This window comes from Euprymna scolopes, chromosome 20 (genome assembly GCF_053919585.1).
Source record: "Euprymna scolopes isolate OS-2025 chromosome 20, ASM5391958v1, whole genome shotgun sequence".
Taxonomy (NCBI): domain Eukaryota; kingdom Metazoa; phylum Mollusca; class Cephalopoda; order Sepiida; family Sepiolidae; genus Euprymna; species Euprymna scolopes.
In genome coordinates this window covers 10,729,387-10,755,272 of record NC_136501.1, presented here as the reverse complement: position 1 = coordinate 10,755,272, position 25,886 = coordinate 10,729,387, and positions in this window count along the sequence as shown.

The window sequence follows — 25,886 nt, the reverse complement described above, 5'->3', positions numbered from 1 at the left end:
ATATTTATTTCTTGTATTATTATGTTTATTACTTGTATTATTATGTTAATTACTTGCATTATTATGTTTATTACTTGTATTATTATGTTAATTACTTGTATTATTATGTAAATTACTTGTATTATACTGTTTATAACTAGTATTATTATGGTAATTACTTGTATTATTATGTTAATTACTTGTATTATTATGTTTATAATTGTATTATTATGTTAATTACTTGTATTATTATGTTTATTACTTGTATTATTATGTTTATTACTTGTATTATTATGTTAATTACTTGTATTATTATGTTTATTACTTGTATTATTTTGTTTATTACTTGTATTATTATGTTTATAACTAGTATTATTATGTAAATTACTTGTATTATTATGTTAATTACTTGTATTATTATGTTCATAATTGTATTATTATGTTTATTACTTGTATTATTATGTTTATTACTTGTATTATTATGTTTATTACTTGTATTATTATGTTTATAACTAGTATTATTATGTTTATTTCTTGTAATATTATGTTTATTACTTGCATTATTATGTTAATTACTTGCATTATTATGTTTATTACTTGTATTATTATGTTAATTACTTGTATTATTATGTAAATTACTTGTATTATACTGTTTATAACTAGTATTATTATGGTAATTACTTGTATTATTATGTTAATTACTTGTATGATTATGTTAATAATTGTATTATTATGTAAATTACTTGTATTATTATGTTTATTACTTGTATTATTATGTTTATTACTTGTATTATTATGTTAATTACTTGTATTATTATGTTTATTACTTGTATTATTTTGTTTATTATTTGTATTACTATGTTTATTACTTGTATTATTATATTTATTACTCGTATTATTATGTTTATTACTTGTATTATTATGTTAATTACTTGTATTATTATGTTAATTACTTGTATTATTATGTTAATTACTTGTATTATTATGTTTATTACTTGTATTATTTTGTTTATTACTTGTATTACTATGTTTATTACTTGTATTATTATATTATTATATTTATTACTCGTATTATTATGTTTATAACTAGTATTATTATGTTAATTACTTGTATTATTATGTTAATTACTTGTATTATCATGTTTATAATTGTATTATTATGTTTATTACTTGTATTATTATGTAAATTACTTGTATTATTATGTTTATTACTAGTATTACTATGTTAGTTACTTGTATTATTATGTTAATTACTTGTATTATCATGGTTTTTACTAGTAATTTTATGTAAATTACTTATATTATTATGTTAATTACTTGTATTACTATGTTAATTACTGGTATTATTATGTTAATTACTTGTATTATTATGTTATTTACTTGTATTATTATGTTTATTACTCGTATTATTATGTTAATTACTTGTATTATTATGTTAATTATTGTATTATTATGTTTATTACTTGTATTATTATGTTAATTACTTGTATTAATATGTTAATTACTTGTATTATTATGTTTATTACTTGTATTATTATGTTAATTACTCGTATTATTATGTTAATTACTTGTATTATTATGTTAATTACTTGTATTATTATGTTTATTACTTGTATTATTATGTTAATTACTTGTATTATTATGTTAATTACTTGTATTACTATGTTAATTACTTGTATTACTATGTTAACTACTTGTATTATTATGTTTATTACTTGTATTATTATGATAATTACTTGTATTATTATGTTTATTACTTGTATTTTTATGTTAACTATTTGTATTATTATGTTTATTACTTGTATTATTATGTTAATTACTTGTATTATTATGTTAATTACTTGTATTATTATGTTTATTACTTGTATTATTATGCTAATTACTTGTATTATTATATTAATTACTTGTATTATTATGTTTATTACTTGTATTATTATGATAATTACTTGTATTATTATGATAATTGCTTGTATTATTATGTTAATTACTTGTATTATTATGTTTATTACTTGTATTAATATGTTTATTACTTGTATTATTATGATAACTACAAGTAATTAACATAATAATACAAGTAATAAACATAATAATACAAGTAATTAACATAATAATACAAGTAATTAACATAATAATACAAGTAATAAACATAATATTACTAGTTATTATCATAATAATACAAGTAATTAACATAATAATACAAGTAATAAACAAAATAATCCAAGGCATTAACATAATAATTGCAGTCATTAACATAATAATACAAGTAATTAACATAATAATAGAAGTAATAAACATATTAATACAAGTAATTAACATAATAATACAAGTAATTAACATAATAATTATGTTAATTACTTGTATTATTATGTTAATGACTGCAATTATTATGTTAATGCCTTGGATTATTTTGTTTATTACTTGTATTATTATGTTAATTACTTGTATTATTATGTTAATTACTTGTATTATTATGTTTATTACTTGTATTATTATGTTAATTACTTGTATTATTATGTTTATTACTTGTATTATTATGTTAATTACTTGTATTATTATGTTAATTACTTGTATTATTATGTTTATTACTTGTATTATTATGTTAATTACTTGTATTATTATGTTAATTACTTGTATTATTATGTTTATTACTTGTATTATTATGTTAATTACTTGTATTATTATGTTAATTACTTGTATTATTATGTTAATTACTTGTATTATTATGTTTATTACTTGTATTATTGTGTTAATTACTTGTATTATTATGTTTATTACTTGTATTATTATGTTAATTACTTGTATTATTATGTTAATTACTTGTATTATTATGTTTATTACTTGTATTATTATGTTTATTACTTGTATTATTATGTTAATTACACGTATTATTATGTTTATTACTTGTATTATTATGGTAATTACTTCTATTATTATGTTTATTACTTGTATTATTATGTTAATTACTTGTATTATTATATTAATTTCTTGTATTATTAGGTTAATGACTTGTATTATTATGTTAATTACTTGTATTATTATGTTAATGACTTGGATAATTATGTTTATTACTTGTATTATAATGTTTATTACTTGTATTATTATGTTGATTACTTGTATTATTATGTAAATGACTTGGATTATTATGCTAATGAATTGGATTATTATGTAAATTACTTGTATTATTATGATAATGACTACTAATATTATGTTTATTACTCGTATTATTATGTTTATTACTTGTATTAATATGTTAATTACTTGTATTATTATATTAATTACTAGTATTATTATGTTTATTACTTGTATTTTTATGGTAATTACTTGTATTATTATGTTAATTACTTTTATTATTTTGTTAATTACTTGTATTATTATGTTAAATACTTGGATTATTATGTTAATTACTTGTATTATTATGATAATGACTAGTATCATTATGTTAATTTCTTGTAATATTATGTTAATTACTTGTATTATTATGTTAATTACTTGTATTATTATGGTAATTACTTGGATTATTATCTTAATTACTTGTATTATTATGATAATGACTAGTATTATTATGTTAATTACTTGTATTTTTTTGTTAATTACTTGTATTATTATACTAATTACTTGTATTATTGTGTTAATTACTAGTATTATTATGTTTTTTACTTGTATTATTATGGTAATTACTTGTATTATTATGTTTATTACTTGTATTATTATGATAATGACTAGTATTATTATGTTTATTACTTGTATTATTATGCGAGTTACTTGTATTATTATGTTAATTACTTGTATTATTATGTTAATTACTTGTATTATTATGTTAATGACTAGTATGATTATGTTTATTACTTGTATTATTATGTTAATTACTTGGATATTTATATTAATTACTTGTATTATTATGATAATGACTTGTATTATTATGTTTATTACTTGTATTATTATGCGAATTACTTGTATTATTATGTTTATTACTTGTATTTTTATGTTGTTTATTGTATTATTATGTTAATTACTTGTATTATTATGGTTATAACTTGCATTATTATGCGAATTACTTGTATTATTATGTTAATTACTTGTATTATTGTGTTTATTACTTGTATTATTATCTAAATTACTTGTATTATTATGTTAATTACTTGTATTATTAGGTTAATGACTTGTATTATTATGTTAATTACTTGTATTATTATGTTTATTACTTGTATTATTATGTTTATTACTTGTATTATTATGTCAATTACTTGCATTATTATGTTAATTACTTGTATTATTATGTTTATTACTTGTATGATTATGTTTGTTTCTTGTAAGGTTATGTTTATTACTTGTATTATTATTTTAATTACTTGTATTATTATGTTTATTACTTGTATTATTATTTAAATTACTTCTATAATTATGTTTATTACTTGTATTATTATGTTTATTACTTGTATTATTATGTTAATTACTTGTATTATGATGTATATTACTTGTATTATTATGTTTATTACTTGTATTATAATGTTTATTACTTGTATTATTATGTTTATTACTTGTATTATTTTTTTATTACTTGTATTATTATGTTAATTACTTGTATTATTATGTTTATTACTTGTATTATTATGTTAATTACTGGTATTATTATGTTAATTACTCGTATTATTATGTTAATTACTTGTATTATTATGTTAATTACTTGTATTATTATGTTAATTACTGGAATTATTATGTTAATTACTTGTATTATTATGTTTTTTTCTCGTATTATTATGTTTATTACTTGTATTATTATGTTTATTACTTTTATTATTGTGTTTATTACTTGTATTATTATGTTAAATACTTGTATTATTGTGTAAATTACATGTATTATTATGTTAATTACTTGTATTATTATGTTAAATACTGGTATTACTATGTTTATTACTTGTATTATTATGGTAATTACTGGTATTACTATGTTAATTACTTGTATTTTTGTGTTAATTACTGGTATTACTATGTTAATTACTTGTATTATTATGTTAATTACTGGTATTACTATGTTAATTATTGTAAAGTTATGGTTAGTACTAGTATTATTATGTTAATTACTTGTATTACTATGTTAATTTCTTGTATTATTATGTTTATTACTTGTATTACTATGTTTTTTTTTCTTGAATTATTATGTGAATTACTTGTATTATGATGTTAATTACTTGTATTATAATGGTAATTATTTTAATTATTATGTTAATTACTTGAATTATTATGTTAATTACTTTTATGTTTATGTTAAGTAATTGTATTATTATTTTAATTACTTGTATTATTATGTTAATTACTTGTATTATTATGGTTATACCTAGTATTATTATTTTAATTACTAGTATTATTATTTTAATTACTTGTATTATTATGTGAATTACTTGTATTATTATGTTAATTACTTGTATTATAATGTTAATGACTTGTAATATAATGTTAATTACTTGTAATATTATGGTTATTACTAGTATTATGATGTTAATTACTTGTATTTTTATGTTAATTACTGATATTATTATTTTAATTACTTGTATTATTATTTTAATTACTTGTATTATTATGTTAATTACTTGTGTTATTATGTATATTACTTGTATTATGTTAATTACTTGTAATATAATGTTAATTACTTGTAATATTATGGTTATTACTAGTATTATGATGTTATATTCTTGTATTATTATTTTAATAACTTGTATTATTATTTTAATTACTTGTATTATTATGTTAAGTACTTGTATTATTATGTTAATTACTTGTATTATAATGTTAATTACTTGTAATATAATGTTAATTACTTGTAATATTATGGTTATTACTAGTATTATGATGTTAATTACTTTTATTATTATGTTAATTACTGGTATTATTATTTTAATTACTTTTATTATTATTTTAATTACTTCTAATATTATGTTAATTACTTGTATTATTATGTTTATTACTTGTATTATAATGTTAATTACTTGTAATATAATGTTAATTACTGGTAATATTATGGTTTTTACTAGTATTATTATGTTTATTGCTAGTATTATTATGTTAATTACTTGTATTATTATGTTTATTACTTGTATTATTATGTTTATTACTTGTATTATTGTGTTAATTACTTGTATTATTATGTTAATTACTTGTATTATTATGTTTATTACTTGTATTATTATGTTAATTACTTGTATTATTAAGTTTATTACTTGTATTATTATGTTTATTACTTGTATTATTATGTTTATTACTTGTATTATTATGTTAATTACTTGTATTATTATGTTTATTACTTGTATTATTATGTTAATTACTTGTATTATTATGTTTATTACTTGTATTATTATGTAAATTACTTGTATTATTATATTAATTACTTGTATTATTAGGTTAATGACTTGTATTATTATGTTAATTACTTTTATTATTATGTTAATGCCTTGGATTATTATGTTTATTACTTGTATTATAATGTTTATTACTTGTATTATTATGTTAATTACTTGTATTATTATGTAAATGACTTGGATTATTATGTTAATGACTTGGATGATTTTGTTTATTACTTGGATCATTATGTAAATTACTTGTATTATTATGATAATGACTAGTAATATTATGTTTATTACTCGTAATATTATGTTTATTACTTGTATTAATATGTTAATTACTTGTATTATTATGTTAATTACTAGTATTATTATGTTTATTACTTGTATTTTTATGGTAATTACTTGTATTATTATGTTAATTACTTGTATTATTTTGTTAATTACTTGTATTATTATGTTAAATACTTGGATTGTTATGTTAATTACTTGTATTATTATGATAATGACTGGTATCATTATGTTAATTACTTGTATTATTATGTTAATTACTTGTATTATTATGTTAATTACTTGTATTATTATGTTAATTACTTGGATTATTATCTTAATTACTTGTATTATTATGATAATGACTAGTATTATTATGTTAATTACTTGTAATTTTTTGTTAATTACTTGTATTATTATACAAATTACTTGTATTATTATGTTAATTACTAGTATTATTATGTTTTTTACTTGTATTATTATGGTAATTACTTGTATTATTATGTTAATTACTTGTATTATTATGATAATGACTAGTATTATTATGTTTATTACTTGTATTATTATGCGAATTACTTGTATTATTATGTCAATTACTTGTATTATTATGTTAATGACTAGTATTATTATGTTTATTACTTGTATTATTATGTAAATTACTTGGATATTTATGTTAATTACTTGTATTATTATGATAATGACTAGTATTATTATGTTTATTACTTGTATTATTATGCGAATTACTTGTATTATTATGTTTATTACTTGTATTTTTATGTTTGTTATTGTATTATTATGTTAATTACTTGTATTATTATGGTTATAACTTGCATTATTATGCGAATTTCTTGTATTATTATGTTAATTACTTGTATTATTGTGTTTATTACTTTTATTATTATCTAAATTACTTGTATTATTATGTTAATTACTTGTATTATTAGGTTAATGACTTGTATTATTATGTTAATTACTTTTATTATTATGTTTATTACTTGTATTATTATGTTTATTACTTGTATTATTATGTTAATTACTTGCATTATTATGTTAATTACTTGTATTGTTATGTTTATTACTTGTATGATTATGTTTATTTCCTGTATTATTTTGTTTATTACTTGTATTATTATGTTTATTACTTGTATGATTATGTTTATTTCCTGTATTATTATGTTTATTACTTGTATTATTATGTTAATTACTTGTATTATTATGTTTATTACTTGTATTATTATTTTAATTACTTGTATAATGATGTTTATTACTTGTATTATTATGTTTATTACTTGTATTATTATGTTTATTACTTGTATTATTGTGTTAATTACTTGTATTATTATGTTTATTACTTGTATTATTATGTTAATTACTTGTATTGTTATGTTAATTACTGGTATTACTATGTTAATTATTGTAAAGTTATCGTTAGTACGAGTATTATTATGTTAATTACTTGTATTACTATGTTAATTTCTTGTATAATTATGTTTATTATATGTATTACTATGTTTTTTTTTCTTGAATTATTATGTGAATTACTTGTATTATTATGTTAATTACTTGTATTATAATGGTAATTACTTTAATTATTATGTTAATTACTTGAATTATTATGTTAATTACTTTTATTATTATGTTAAGTTATTGTATTATTATTTTAATTACTTGTATTATTATGTTAATTACTTGTATTATTATGGTTATACCTAGTATTATTATTTTAATTACTAGTATTATTATTTTAATTACTTGTATTATTATGTGAATTACTTGTATTATTATGTTAACTACTTGTATTATAATGTTAATTACTTGTAATATAATGTTAATTACTTGTAATATTATGGTTATTACTAGTATTATGATGTTAATTACTTGTATTTTTATGTTAATTACTGATAATATTATTTTAATTACTTGTATTATTATTTTAATTACTTGTATTATTATGTTAATTACTTGTGTTATTATGTATATCACTTGTATTATGTTCATTACTTGTAATATAATGTGAATTACTTGTAATATTATTGTTATTTCTAGTATTATGATGTTATATTCTTGTATTATTATTTTAATAACTTGTATTATTATTTTAATTACTTGTATTATTATGTTACGTACTTGTATTATTATGTTAATTACTTGTATTATAATGTTAATTACTTGTAATATAATGTTAATTACTTGTAATATTATGGTTATTACTAGTATTATGATGTTAATTACTTGTATTATTATGTTAATTACTGGTATTATTATTTTAATTACTTTTATTATTATGTTAATTACTTCTAATATTATGTTAATTACTTGTATTATTATGTTTATTACTTGTATTATAATGTTAATTACTTGTAATATAATGTTAATTACTGGTAATATTATGGTTATTACTAGTATTATTATGTTTATTGCTAGTATTATTATGTTAATTACTTGTATTATTATGTTTATTACTTGTATTATTATGTTTATTACTTGTATTATTGTGTTAATTACTTGTATTATTATGTTTATTACTTGTATTATTATGGTTATTACTTGTAATAATATGTTTATTACTTGTATTATTATGTTAATTACTTGTATTATTATGTTTATTACTTGTATTATTATGTTTATTACTTGTATTATTATGGTAATTACTTGTATTATTATGTTTATTACTTGTATTATTATGTTAATTACTTGTATTATTATATTTATTACTTGTATTATTGGGTTAATGACTTGTATTATTATGTTAATTACTTGTATTATTATGTTAATGCCTGGGATTATTATGTTTATTACTTGTATTATAATGTTTATTACTTGTATTATTATGTTAATTACTTGTATTATTATGTAAATGACTTGGATTATTATGTTAATGACTTGGATTATTTTGTTTATTACTTGTATCATTATGTAAATTACTTGTATTATTATGATAATGACTAGTAATATTATGTTTATTACTCGTATTTTTATGTTTATTACTTGTATTAATATGTTAATTACTTGTGTTATTATGTTAATTACTAGTATTATAATTTTTATTACTTGTATTTTTATGGTAATTACTTGTATTATTATGTTAATTACTTGTATTACTTTGTTAATTACTTGTATTATTATGTTAAATACTTGGATTATTATGTTAATTACTTGTATTATTATGATAATGACTAGTATCATTATGTTAATTACTTGTATTATTATGTTAATTACTTTTATTATTATGTTAATTACTTGGATTATTATCTTAATTACTTTTATTATCATGATAATGACTAGTATTATTATGTTAATTACTTGTATTTTTTTGTTAATTACTTTTATTATTATACTAATTACTTGTATTATTATGTTAATTACTAGTATTATTATGTTTTTTACTTGTATTATTATGGTAATTACTTGTATTATTAGGTTTATTACTTGTATTATTATGTTCATTACTTGTATTATTATGTTAATTACTTGTATTATTATGATAATGACTAGTATTATTATGTTTATTACTTGTATTATTATGCGAATTACTTGTATTATTATGTTAATTACTTGTATTATTATGTTAATGACTAGTATTATTATGTTTATTACTTGTATTATTATGTTAATTACTTGGATATTTATGTTAATTACTTGTATTATTATGATAATGACTAGTATTATTATGTTTATTACTTGTATTATTATGCGAATTACTTGTATTATTATGTTTATTACTTGTATTTTTATGTTTTTTATTGTATTATTATGTTAATTACTTGTATTATAATGGTTATAACTTGCATTATTATGCGAATTACTTGTATTATTATGTTAATTACTTGTATTATTGTGTTTATTACTTGTATTATTATCTAAATTACTTGTGTTATTATGTTAATTACTTGTATTATTAGGTTAATGACTTGTATTATTATGTTAATTACTTTTATTATTATGTTTATTACTTGTATTATTATTTTTATTACTTGTATTATTATGTTAATTACTTTCATTATTATGTTAATTACTTGTATTATTATGTTTATTATTTGTATGATTATGTTTATTTCTTGTATTATTATGTTAATTACTTGTATTATTATTTTAATTACTTGTATAATGATGTTTATTACTTGTATTATTATGTTAATTACTTGTATTATAATGTTATTTACTTATATTATTATGTTAATTACTTGTATTATTATATTTATTACTTGTATAATTATGTTTATTACTTGTATTATTATGTTAATTACTTGTATTATTATGTTTATTTTTTGTATTATTATGTTAATTACTTGTATTATTATGTTTATTACTTGTATTATTATGTTTATTACTTGTATTATTGTGTTTATTACTTGTATTATTATGTTTATTACTTGTATTATGTTTTTATTACTTGTATTATTATGTTAATTACTTGTATTATTATGTTTATTACATGTATTTATATGTTAATTACTGGTATTATTATGTTAAATACTTGTATTATTATGTTAATTACTTGTATTATTATGTTAATTACTTGTATTATTATGTTAATTACTGGTATTATTATGTTAATTACTTGTATTATTATGTTTTTTCTCGTATTATTATGTTTAATCCTTGTATTATTATGTTTATTACTTTTATTATTGTGTTTATTACTTGTATTATTATGTTAATTACTTGTATTATTGTGTAAATTACTTGTATTATTATGTTAATTACTTGTATTATTATGTTAAATACTGGTATTACTATGTTTATTACTTGTATTATTATGGTAATTACTGGTATTACTATGTTAATTACTTTTATTTTTGTGTTAATTGCTGGTATTACTATGTTAATTACTTGTATTATTATGTTAATTACTGGTATTACTATGTTAATTATTGTAAAGTTATGGTTAGTACTAGTATTATTATGTTAATTACTTGTATTACTATGTTAATTTCTTGTATTATTATGTTTATTACTTGTATTATTATGTTTTTTTTTCTTGAATTATTATGTGAATTACTTGTATTATGATGTTAATTACTTGTATTATAATGGTAATTACTTTAATTATTATGTTAATTACTTGAATTATTATGTTAATTACTTTTATTATTATATTAAGTAATTGTATTATTATTTTAATTACTTGTATTATTATGTTAATTACTTGTATTATTATGGTTATACCTAGAATTATTATTTTAATTACTAGTATTATTATTTTAATTACTTGTATTATTATGTGAATTACTTGTATTATTATGTTAATTACTTGTATTATAATGTTAATTACTTGTAATATAATGTTAATTACTTGTAATATTATGGTTATTACTAGTATTATGATGTTAATTACTTGTATTTTTATGTTAATTACTGATATTATTATTTTAATTACTTGTATTATTATTTTAATTACTTGTATTGTTATGTTAATTACTTGTGTTATTATGTATATTACTTGTATTATGTTAATTACTTGTAATATAATGTTAATTACTTGTAATATTATGGTTATTACTAGTATTATTATTTTAATTACTTGTATTATTGTGTTAAGTACTTGTATTTTTATGTTAATTACTTGTATTATAATGTTAATTACTTTTAATATAATGTTAATTACTTGTAATATTATGGTTATTACTAGTATTATGAGTTTAATTACTTTTATTATTATGTTAATTACTGGTATTATTATTTTAATTACTTTTATTATTATTTTAATTACTTCTAATATTATGTTAATTACTTGTATTATTATGTTTATTACTTGTATTATAATGTTAATTACTTGTAATATAATGTTAATTACTGGTAATATTATGGTATTTACTAGTATTATTATGTTTATTGCTAGTATTATTATGTTAATTACTTGTATTATTATTTTAATTACTTGTATTATTATTTTACTTACTTGTATTATTATGTTAATTACTTGAAGTATTATGTTTCTTATTGTATTCTTATGTTTACACCTTCAATTATTATGTTAATGTCTTGTATTATTATGTTAACAACTTGTATTATTATGTTAATTACTTGAATTATTATGTTTATTACTTCAATTATTATGTTTATTGTTTTATTATTATGTTAATTCATTGTATTATTATGTTAATTACTTGTATTATTATGTTAATTTCTTTAATTATTATGTTAATTACTTGAACTATTATGTTTCCTGTTGTATTATTATGTTAATTCCTTGTATTATTATGTTAATAACTTGTATTATTATGTTAATTACTTTAATTATTATGTTTATTATTGTATTCTTATGTTTATTCCTTGAATTATTATGTTTATTATTGTATTGTTATTTGCAATAACCCTTATCCCTGATTTATTATGTTTATTACTTGTATTATTATGTTTATTACTTGTATTATTATGATAATTACTTGTATTATTATGATAATTACTTGTATTATTATGATAATTTATTGTATTATTATGTTTATTACTTGTATTACTATGTTAATTAATTGTATTATTATGTTTATTAATTGTATTATTGTGTTAATTACTTGTATGATTATGTTAATTACTTGTATTATTATGTTAATTACTGGTATTATTATATTAATTACTTGTATTATTATGTGTATTACTTGTATTATTATGATAATTACTTGTATTATTATGTTAATTACTGGTATTATTATGTTTATTACTTGTATTATTATGTTTATTTCTTGTATTATTGTGTTTATTACTTGTATTTTTATGTTAATCACTTGTATTATTATGTAAATTACTTGTATTATTAAGATAATTACTTGTATTATTATGTTTATTACTTGTATTATTATGATAATTACTTGTATTATTATGATAATTACTTGTATTATTATGTTTATTACTTGTATTATTATGTTTATTTCTTGTATTATTATGTTTATTACTTGTATTATTATGTTTATTACTAATATCTTTGTTTTTATCACTTGTATTATTATGTTTATATCTTGTATTATTGTGTTTATTACTTGTATTGTTGTGTTTATTACTTGTATTATTATGTTTATTACTTGTATTATTATGTTTATTACTTGTATTTTTATGTTTATTTCTTGTAATGTTGTGTTTATTACTTGTGTTATTATGATAATTAATGGTATTATTATGATAATTACTAGTATTATTATGTTTATTACTTGTATTATTATGTTTATTTCTTGTATTATTGTGTTTATTACTTGTATTATTATGATAATTACTTGTATTATTATGATAATTACTTGTATTATTATGTTAATTACTTGTATTATTATATTAATTACTTGTATTATTATGTTAATTACTTGTATTATTATGATAATTACTTGTATTATTATATTAATTACTCGTATTATTATCTTTATTACTTGTATTATTATGATAATTACTTGTATTACTATGTTAATTACTTGTATTATTATGATAATTACTTGTATTATTATGATAATGACTTGTATTATTATGTTAATTACTTGTATTATTATGTTAATTACTTTTTATTATTATGATAATTACTTGCATTATTATGTTTATTACTTGTATTATTATGTTTATTACTTGTATTATTATGATAATTACTTGTATTATTATGTTTATTACTTGTATTGTTATGATAATTACTTTTATTATTATGTTAATTACTTGTATTATGTTTATTACTTCTATTATTATGTTTATTTCTTGTATTATTATGATAATTACTTGTATTATTATGTTAATTACTTGTATTATTATGTTTATTACTTGTATGATTATGTTTATTTCTTGTATTATTATGATAATTACTTGTATGATTATGTTAATTACTTGTATTATTATGTTTATTACTTGTATTATTATGTTTATTTCTTGTATTATTATGATAATTACTTGTATTATTATGATAATTACTTGTATTATTATGTTTATTACTTGTATTATTATGTTTATTTCTTGTATTATTGTGTTTATTACTTGTATTATTATGTTAATTACTTGTATTTTATGTAAATTACTTGTATTATTTTGTTTATTATTGGTGTTTTTATGTTATTACTTGCATTAATCTATTCACTTTTGTAGTTTTATTTTAATTATTAGTATTATTATGTTAAGTATTGTATCAATATGCAAATTACTTGTATGTTTATTACTTGTATTATTATGTTAATGATTTTTAATATTTTATTTATTACTGGTATTATTATGTTAAATACTTGTTTTATTATTTTAATTACTAGTATTTTTATGTTAACTACTTGTATTTTATATTTCGTTATGTCTCTCAAAATGTCATCAAATTTTCACTTTCACCTCACAATCAGATTTATATGTCGGTTTCATAAAAATAATAAAATTATAACTTTACTCTTCATTGTCAGCAGAGTTGGATGCCGTTGCGTGGCATACAATAATACTTAACAATAAAACAATCATATCTTCCCAGTATTCTCCAGTGTTTCGGGAGCTTTAGCCCCCCCTCGTGCGGAGCCCAATCGTTCCTTAGAACGGTCACGTTACAAAGGGATCACAATTCAAAAATTTGATCTTTGCATTCTCTAGCGAACTATTTAGACAATTTTGGGTTTAAACATTTGAAATTTTACATAAAAGGTATACAGACATTCATCAAGCTTTATAATCAGTCTTTGGGTGACAATTTGGCTGCCACGAGCTCAAAGTTGAAAAGTCGACCGTTGCAGACTCTACCAAACTCCTCTGCCAAATTTGGGTCTAAACAGTTGGAATTTTAGATATAGGTTTCCTGGACATGATTCAAACTTTTTAATATATATATATACATATGCACATAGACCTATGAACAGTACAAACGGCCCGAGCAAAGCCGGGCTGAACTGCTAGTATATATATATATATATATATATATATATATATATATATATATATATATATATATATATATATATATATATATGTATATTTAAGTAGTCAACCATCTTAACAAAAATAACCTTCTTAGTGAAATGCAATATGGTTTCCGTTCTGCTAGATCTACAGCAGATGTGCTTACAGTTATATCTCATAGGATTAGCGAACCTCTAGACGTTGGTTTCCTTTCTAAGGCAATTGCTCTTGTCATATAAAAGGCATTTGATAGAGTTTGGCATAAAGTTTTACTTGGTGTAGTTGGAAATTTCCTCTAAATTATTAAATTATTTCTCTCTGATAGGTTCATAAGTGTAGTGGTTGATGGGCAGAAATCAGAAGCTCATAGTATTAATGCTGGAGTCCCTCAGAGGTCCATCCTGGGCCCGACTCTTTTCCTGATCTGCATTAATGATCTTCCAAATCATATACTTACATCATTTGTAGACATCTATGCTGATGACACTACCATCAAAGACCGTAAACGGCCAAGTTTTCTTTAATTCTCTCCCCTCTGATCTTGTGCATGTGGTACAATGGAAGAATAGGTTGTTAGTAAATTTTAATATATCTAAAACCCCGCTTTTATCTTTACATCTTCAATGCTCTGATCCCCATCTGGCATCAATTGAAAATGAATGGCTCTCGTCTTAGGGAGGCTCCGTGTTTGTACAAGCTTCTGGGCTTGACCGTTACTCCTGATCTTAAATGGAACACATACATTAAATCCGTTGCCAAGGACGCTGGAAAAATGGTGGGATCCTTCTATCGATCCAGTAGATAGCTCACGGTTGATGCAATTCTTTACCTATATGAGAGCCAGGTACGTCCATATATATATATATATATATATATATATATATATATATATATATATATATATATATATATATATATAATGATAGCTAACATAAACTATTATCTTCTGTCTTATAATAATTATAAGTGCCTAATTTGAAAATCATGGTCGTTCCAAAAGTAAAGTCTCCTATTTTTTAATCGAGAAAGTTGAAGAGCTAAGTAGACAGGAGTGATACCATTAAAACGAGCGACATTTTATGCTTGAGAATTTATTTTTCTACATAGTCACCACCATTCTCAATGCACTTTTTTCAAGAATTCAATGATGCATCTCTGACGCGGGTTGCTTTCTTAGAGTCTCACACCATCAATATCTGCAATAGAGAGATGAAACTTTCACAGAGCTAAATGGATTTTTAAATGACTGCTCTTAAGGCAAAAAGTCGAAAGTTGTAAATCATCCGTGTAAGTACAATCGTAGATGTGTGTGTGTGTGTGTGAATACGTGTGACGGTGTATATTTTTTAATGTGTTTGTATGAAATATGTGTGTGTGCTTGTATGACTTTGATCGTTTGAATTATGCTTTTGCTCCTGTGAGGCCACCTTGATTCCTCCTCCGATTCGAAAGTCATAATCCTCCCCTACCGCGTATCATTTTGCTTAGCTTTTCTCTACCCCTATGTGCAGGCCTGTCTCCCAAAATCATTTCCCTTCTCTCGCAATACTCACGTTTCTTTTTCTGGCGTTCATGCTTCACAAAGTTACACATGCACATATTGAGCAAGTGTGCCTGTCTGTGATAAAGAACGAGAGACAGAGAGAAATTGAAAGACAACGAGGCAGAAATATAAAGAGAAAAATGAAAGAGAAACAGGGGGAAAAAAGAGACGATAAAAAAGAAGTAGATGAAGAGGGAGAGACATGGGGGAGCATTAAAGGGAAATAAAGATAAAGGATAAGAGGGAAAAGGGGAGAGAGAAATAATAATAGCACACAAAGGGGCTGAAAGAAAAATAGAAAAAGAAAGAGCGAAACAAAGCTCTCTTTCTCTCTCTCTCTCTCTCTCAAAGACACAGAGAGAGAGAGAAAGAGAGAGAGAGAGAGAGAGAGAGAGAGAGAAAGAGAGAGAGAGAGAGCGGGAGAGAGAGAAATAGAATGGCACACAGAGAGGCTGAATAAAAGGAAGAAAAATAAATAAATAGAACAAAACAAAATTAAAGAGAGAGAGAGAGAGAGAGAGAAGGAGGGAGAAAGAGAGAGGGGGCGTTAAGAGATAGGGCATAAAGTGCAAGCTAAATGACACCTTCAGGGCAGGGCATTTTCTTCCCGATTTTCCATATCATTGTTCTCCGTTTTGTTTGCTGTGTTTGTCAGAAATTCTGACCAACAGGCATCACTATTTAAAAAATGTCTGAAATGTCTTTAAAATCTCAACAGTGAAAAATGTCTCTTCCCTTCTCCATCACCCTCGTAATATTTAAAATAAAAAAAATATAAACAACTGTCAATAACCCTTGTTGAGATTCTAAAAGCCAATCTCCGAAAAAAATTCGTTTGCCGCAAGGGTTTTTTTTTGTTTTTGTTTTTACTGTTTTTCTTCACTGGTTACCAATTATGGGCACCGTGCCGTCTCGAATATTTCCACGTGGGGTCCCGTCGACACCACTACACGTGAAAGGGGTAGGATCTCCCCCAAAATAATAGTGTAGGGTGGAACGATAAAATTACCGCTCTAAAAAAGATGACATGATTCCATTTCCGTTTGATGAAAACCGGTTTTCTTTTTGTGTTGCAGACCATCTACTAGTTGGCCAGTTGTGTACGAATCCTAAGAGTGTAGAAGCCTTCCATCATATCTGAGTGACACAATCGTCAACGAGCGAGATCGGAGATGTGCCGCTGTACAACTCATGATCTCTACCGATCCATGTTTTGACAACAGGTCTCATTGCTAGCACCCTTAAAATGCAAATCAGATTGGTTTCATCATGCCACCTTACATCTTCGAAGTCTGTTTGAAAGTCAATACCAATATGTATCTGGATGTACTGAAGAGGGTGCTGATCCCCTGGTTCAATCAGATGGCCACTGACAGACCCTGTGTGGCAGCAGGACTCGGCACCAGCCCACAAGTCCAAAACACCCAGCTTTGACTTTGTACCCTTCTCTCACTGGCTTTCTCCTTCTCTGACCTGAGCTGGCTGGACTACTTCGCTTGGTCATACGCCGAGGACATCACCAACATGACCTCTCAAAAAACAAAGTCAGCCTGTTCGCCGCCATCGGCCGAGTATTCGCCAAGCTCCCGCCGGCGTTTGTGAAAAAAAAAATGCTCCCAGTTTCGAACCCCGATCGAGGCGGTGATTGAGGCTGAAAGCGGCTACATTGAGTAGATATCAGCTCTATTACATAATCAAGTTACCTGAATTAATTTTTTCAATAAAAGTTTTAAAATAAAGCTGTAGTGTTTTTTTTTGTTTTTTTTTTAGAGCGAGAATTTTATTGTTCCATCCTATAAATTTGTACTGATTGTCATGTCACATTTTTTGCTGAATTTTTGCGATGAGGATTGATTATTCGTCTTATTGCGATTTTTCGGACTGCTGTTCTCATCTGTTGATTAATTCATCTTTGATATAATAATAATGGATGAGATAACTTCGTTTTTATCCGTTCTGTTACTTCATCTCTTCCGATTATTCGTGCTGTTCGTCTTCCCTTTCTTCTCACGTCATCCATTTTGACAAGCATGAAATGTTCACGGAGATTAAGTAATATGCATGTTTGTATGGAAGATAATTTATTGGCTATTTTCACCATTTTGACGCCGATTTGTTTCTTAGAAATGCAGAAATTCCCCTCTGAATCAAATTACGGTACCTTTGCAATAACAGATGACACACACAAATTTATTATGCCTAAACTTATACCCACCATATTAGGTAATTTTTGCACTCATTACAGACACATTTATTCTTTATAATTGTTAAGTTTGCAGGTTGAAACAAGTAACGTAGAAAGCAATACAAATGACGACTCAACAAACAAAGGTAGATCAAATAAGAAGTGTATTAGGAAAAGGTATGTTTACAGGATATTTACATAATGGTGTCACATAAGAGAGTCTGCTGGAGAAACTTATCTGCTCTCGGCGGCATTCGGTGGCTTCTGGTGAACACACACTCTGACTAACTGAGTCTTCCTATTTATGTGTAATTACTATTCACATATGCAAATGATTGTGTGCCACCACAACACCCTCCTCCCAAGATTTGAAGTCGCACAGATTTCAATATCTTTTTCTCTTGGTATTTAACATTATTGGTTCATTAAACTTTCTTTTTCTACCTGATCTTCGGGATTCAAGTGTATATTGAGGCGGTTCCAAATTAAAGGATTCGTATATGATGTCCATGGTTTCCTCCTCTTCGACTGCTGTTGTATAATCACCATCTTGGATGTGGCGTTTTTTATTTGGTTCAGGTGCCTTTTATGTATATTTTGTGGACCTTTAATCATGTATGTACAATCACCAATGCGTTTATCCACTACTCCACATTCCCAGTAAGAAGTGTTATTCCTGTAGAACTTGAAATATACTTGATCTCCCGAGTTATATTTCTTTCTTATGCGTGTAGTGTTTCGGACAATTGCCTGTCTTGGCAATAGTTTATCAAACGCTGATTTCATATTTTTCTTTACATATACGGTGGGGGGCTGCCCAGTCGCTGTGTTCTATTTTTGATAGTATTCCTGTCTGTTTCAATCTGTCTAATTCTTTATTAATCTTTTTCAACCCAGCGAACGGAACGTTTCGCTTTTTTCTAAAAATTGGGCTGGTGTTTTCTTTAAGTTCAAATCAGGCCTCAAATTTATTGCAACGACCTAATTTAGTCATAAATACATCAGGGAATAATTTTTTTTAAGTCCTCTTTTATATTTACTGTTGTTGGAGTAGTACATTCTATTTTTTTACAGAATGTATTAATTGGCTTATCCCAGAGTCCAAATTTCTCAATTAAATCTATTCCAAACAGGTTTTCGCTATTTTTCAATACAAACATTTTTAATTTCTTCGTAATCCCTTTCAATTTTATCGGAAGGATAACTTCTTCAAATTTTATCTCACCACCAGTTACTGTCCGAGCTGATTTACTTGTTTTCATCATGGTTGGTTTACCCAACTTTTTCCATGTATTCAAGTTTATTATAGAAATATCGGATCCTGAATCCAGTTGTAATTTTATTGGCGTTTTAAATATTTCCGCCTTTATGTATTTTCGCCGATTTTTGTCTAATTTTTCATTTGATTTTGTTTGCTGTACTCTCTTTCTGGTGAAATCTTTATATCTGCAGCAATCGCTTTTGTGTCCGACTTTCTTGCAAATGTAGCATTTTTTCTTCTTATAAGGGCAATCCCATTCCCAATGACTTTCTGCGCATCTCTTACAGTTATATCTAGGAAGAGAATTGTTATATTCTTTACTATAATTAGAATTATTATATTTGGAATATCTCGTTCCGTTTTGACTGCTTTTATTTGTATAGTTCTTGGTTGGTGTGTATGGTTTTCTAACCTTTCTTACATATGCCGCTCCGGATTCTTCTATCTTTTTTAAATCCTTTTTTAGTGTAATGGCCCTTTCACAATCCTCTGCTAATTTCTGAAGTGTTAAATCTTGCTCAGATTTCAGCTTAGACAACACTCGTCTGCGTATTTCTGCATTTTTCGTGGAGACTAACCCTTGTGCGAAGACTAGGCATTTGAAATCTTCTACTGTTAGTTCCGCTAGCTTAAAATTATCACAGTTTTTATTGACAACTGATGCGTATGTCAAATAATCTTGGTTGTCCATCTTCCTTAGATTCATACACAACCATCTCTTATGAAAAAGAGATATATTCGGATTAAATAATTCTTTTAGTAATTTTACAGCTTCCATGAAATCTAATCCTGTAGTTGTTTTAGGTAGTGTATAATCTACGAACTTGCTGTGTTCTCTTACACCCAACTTCCTGAGTAAAAGGCTCACTTTCTGGCTATTTGGCCAACTTTTGCAGTCCAGTTGAAAGACATCCTCGTATATTGTATAGTATGCTTCAAAAGTCTTTTCTTCCTCCGGCACATAATTAAATGTGTCCATGCTATTAAATATAGTTGTATGTGAGAAATTAGTACTGTCGACATTTTCTCGACTAGTCTTTAATAGTTCCAGTGTTTTAGAAAAACGTTCATTTTGCCTTTCTTTATATTCCAATTGTAATTTCTTCTGCCTTTCTTCTTGTTCCATTTGCTATTTCAATAATTTCTCCTCTCTACGTGCATCTAGCTCGGATTGCGCCTTTTGTTGCGTCTGCAAAAATTGCATTAACATTCTAGATAAATCTTCCATTTTCTTTTAATCCTTCAGTAGCAGTAATGCAGTTACGAAGAAAAATTATACAATTTCACATGCAACACAATATCGGTACCAAATAAAATGGCTTGTGTTAAAAAAATGTTCATAGTTCCTGTTTTCAATAGTAATATCGCTGCTCGAATAATATTTTCTCACTTCGCTAGCGAGTCAAGCTCATCCAACCACAACATAAGAACTGAGGCTTTTGCTGAAACCACATAATACGATTTACTTTTCCATTTTAGGCATTTCCTAATAAATAACAGCCGAACTTAAGTACAACTCTTTCCATAAAAAAAAAAGTTTTTCAACTCGAGTCACAATTGAAAAAATAAAATGTATGGACTCCATTTAAATTTTTTTTTTACGTGACGTTTTACTGTCTTATATCCGTTTCCAGTGACAACTTTAGTTTAAAAAATCTTTCCTTGATTTTAGTTTAACGTTGGTATTTTTTTTTAAATACCGAAGAGAAAAATTTGGTTTACCAAAAAGTCTTTAGTTGGTATTTACAACAATTTAGGAAATCCACTGGTGAACTTTTTTTTTCGTATGTTACTTCCTTGTAATTTAGTAATACGAATCTGTTCTTCGTAATTTAGTAATACGAATCTGTTTGTCGTTTTACAAAAATTCACTTTTACAGTTTGTTATTTTTTTTGTAAGATGGATTCCACGGGAAACAGCGTAAATCGTCGCTTTTTTTTTTTTGCCACGTTCGAGTTTTTTTTTTCTTTGAGACTGCAATTAAAGGTTTTGGTTTGTCTCTTTTTTCCCGACTAGTATTTTAGTAAATAAAATATTATTAATCGAGGTTACTTTTTTTTTAACCTGAATGTAGTTTTTGTTCTTGGAATTTGGAAAACAACCGTTTCTTTCTTTTAGTGTTGTACTTCGCGAGGAAAATATTTTACAGTTTTCCAATGTTCGCTGAATTATTCATTTTTTCCGCTTGAGTCGAACTTCTCTTTAGCGTAAAATCCGTTTTTACGACTATTTCGTTCGTCAAAATTTGTATTCCTTAGAAAGGTCAACCGTTGCGTTGTACTTTTTTTTTTAGTGAGTTCTTTCCATTTCTTCGTCAAACTGCTATATTTGACGTTCATCCTCGTCGTCACTGTTAAGTTTGCAGGTTGAAACAAGTAACGTAGAAAGCAATACAAATGACGACTCAATAAACAAAGGTAGATCAAATAAGAAGTGTATTAGGAAAAGGTATATTTACATGATATTTACATAATGGTGCCAAATAAGAGAGTCTTTGCTGGAGAAACATATCTGCTCTCGGCGGCTTCTGAACACACACTCAGACTAACTGAGTCTTCCTATTTATGTGTAATTACTATCCACATATACAAATGAATGTGTGCCACCACAACAATAATGAAATCCTACCTTAATTCATACGAGCGACATCATCACGATTACCAAGATCTTTAGAGGAAGTAGTTCGTATTTGCCCTCTACCTAAAAAATCCTCCCACTCTCCCAGTAAGGATCGGATAAATATATAACCATTTTTACTATTTTTTTTATTTTACAAGGAGGTCATCACTTATCAAGGCCCGGAAGCCACTAATGGATAAGGGTTATTGCACGTACATTGTACGTTAGTGTTGAGATTTCATAAAGTGTCTACTTAAGGGGGCGGTTCATCAGGAATTTGTTTACGTTGGATTTGAAGACATCCAAGTTGTAGTCAGGTGGGAAACAGGCTGACGGAACAGAGTTCCACTGGCGTGCTATTCTAAGAAAGAAGCTGTGTTCATGGAATCTACGTTTTGATTTAGGCACAGATAGAGAGTGGGGAAAATGTTTGACAGTGGCTTCAGCTATATTGACCTGACACTTTTACTAACTAGATTAGACGCTCACGCACATACAACTACCATTACACTTCACTATTCGAAAATAATGATTTCTCCCCAACAACATTTCGCCTATTCTCGTTGGCTGCGACCATGAAATTATATTATTCCGGATCATACAAAAATGAACACCGCAGCCCTAATTCATTATGGCCGATCAATCGTCACGCATTAACTTAAATCATTTCTACTTTCCTATCTTTATATCGGTTACGCTTTCAGCGTCTTATATTAAGCGATGCTAAAATTCAATTACCTCTTAGCAACGATTAAAAACTGTTCTTCGTAACTGAGTATTAACAGAAAAAACAACGAACCACTGATATTTACATTACAAGAAAACATTCACTAAGGAAACGGCGGCACTGGTACGGCTTTTCAAAACAGTTACCAACCCAATAATATTTCCAGTCAGTCAAAATATTTGCACAATAAGCTACAGTAACCACTTGTTTATTTCTATTTATTTATTTTTTTAATATTATATGTTATAGTAATGTTTGCAAAACATTTGCCTTCTACATTATATAAAAAAAATCGTCCAATCTTTTCTCTTTTAATGATTTGATTTAAAAACGAAAGATAGACCGTCGAAAATTATGAGATACAAATATGAACGAACCTTTGGCGGACGTTTTGGAAATTGACACCATTTTCTAAATTCCACAATTTACACCACTTAATTCACATTAATCTTAACGATTACAAACTAGTCTTTCAGATTAAAACATTTTCTATGACTTTTATCGTCGGGGATCACTTTTCAATTATAGCGTTCTTCTAAATTAAACACCCACTTTGTGGCCATCACTTTTTCTTTGATTTTACAGTGAGTGACATTGTAAGATTTTAAAAAACAATTAACAAACCAACGAAATTTTCTGTAGATCCAAATATTGACACGATAAGCTGCAGCAACTATCTAACTTTCTTTAACATACATGTTATTTATTTTTTTTAACATACATGTTATTTATTTTTATTTTTTTAACAGTACATGTTATTTATTTATTTTTTTAACAGTACATGTTATTTATTTATTTTTTAACAGTACATGTTATTTATTTATTTTTTATTTTTTAACAGTACATGTTATTTATTTTTATTTTTTAACAGTACATGTTATTTATTTATTATTTTTTTAACAGTACATTTTATTATTTATTATTTATTTTTTAACAGTATATGTTATTTATTTTTTAACAGTACATGTTATTTATTTATTTTTTATTTTTTAACAGTGCATGTTATTTATTTATTTTTTAACAGTACATGTTCTTTCTTTATTTTTTTTACAGTACATGTTATTTATTTATTTTTTAACAGTATATATTATTTATTTTTTATTTTTTTTGAGAGTACATGTCATTTATTTATTTTTTATTTCTTTAACAGTACATGTTATTTATTTATTTTTTTAACGGTACATGTTATTTATTTTTTTAACAGTACATGTTATTTATTTATTTCTTTAACAGTACATGTTATTTATTTTTTATTTCTTTAACAGTACATGTTATTTATTTATTTTTTAACAGTACATGTTATTTATTTATTTTTTATTTTTTAACAGTGCATGTTATTTATTTATTTTTTAACAGTACATGTTCTTCTTTATTTTTTTTTACAGTACATGTTATTTATTTATTTTTTAACAGTATATATTATTTATTTTTTATTTTTTTGAGAGTACATGTCATTTATTTATTTTTTATTTCTTTAACAGTACATGTTATTTATTTATTTTTTTAACGGTACATGTTATTTATTTTTTTAACAGTACATGTTATTTATTTATTTCTTTAACAGTACATGTTATTTATTTTTTATTTCTTTAACAGTACATGTTATTTATTTATTTTTTAACAGTACATGTTATTTATTTATTTCTTTAAAATTACATGTTATTTATTTTTTATTTTTTAACAGTATATGTTATTTATTTATTTTTTAACAGTACATGTAACTTATTTATTTTTTATTTTTCAACATTACATGTTATTTATTTATTTTTATTTTTTAACAGTACATGTTATTTATTTATTATTTTTTTAACAGTACATTTTATTTATTTATTTTTTATTTTTTAACAGTACATGTTATTTATTTACTTTGTTAACAGTACCTGTTATTTATTTATTTTTTATTTTTTAATAATACATGTTATTTATTTTTTTTTTAACTGTACATGTTATGGTAACGCTTGCAAAACATTTACCTTCTACATTAAAAAAACAAATACAAAAATCGTCCGAGCTTTCTTCCTTTAATGATTTGATTTAATAACAAAATACCATTCGACCGACCGTCGAAACTTATGAGATGCAAATATTAACAAATCTCTAATTCTACCCTATGCGACGAAGGCCATCAACTCCC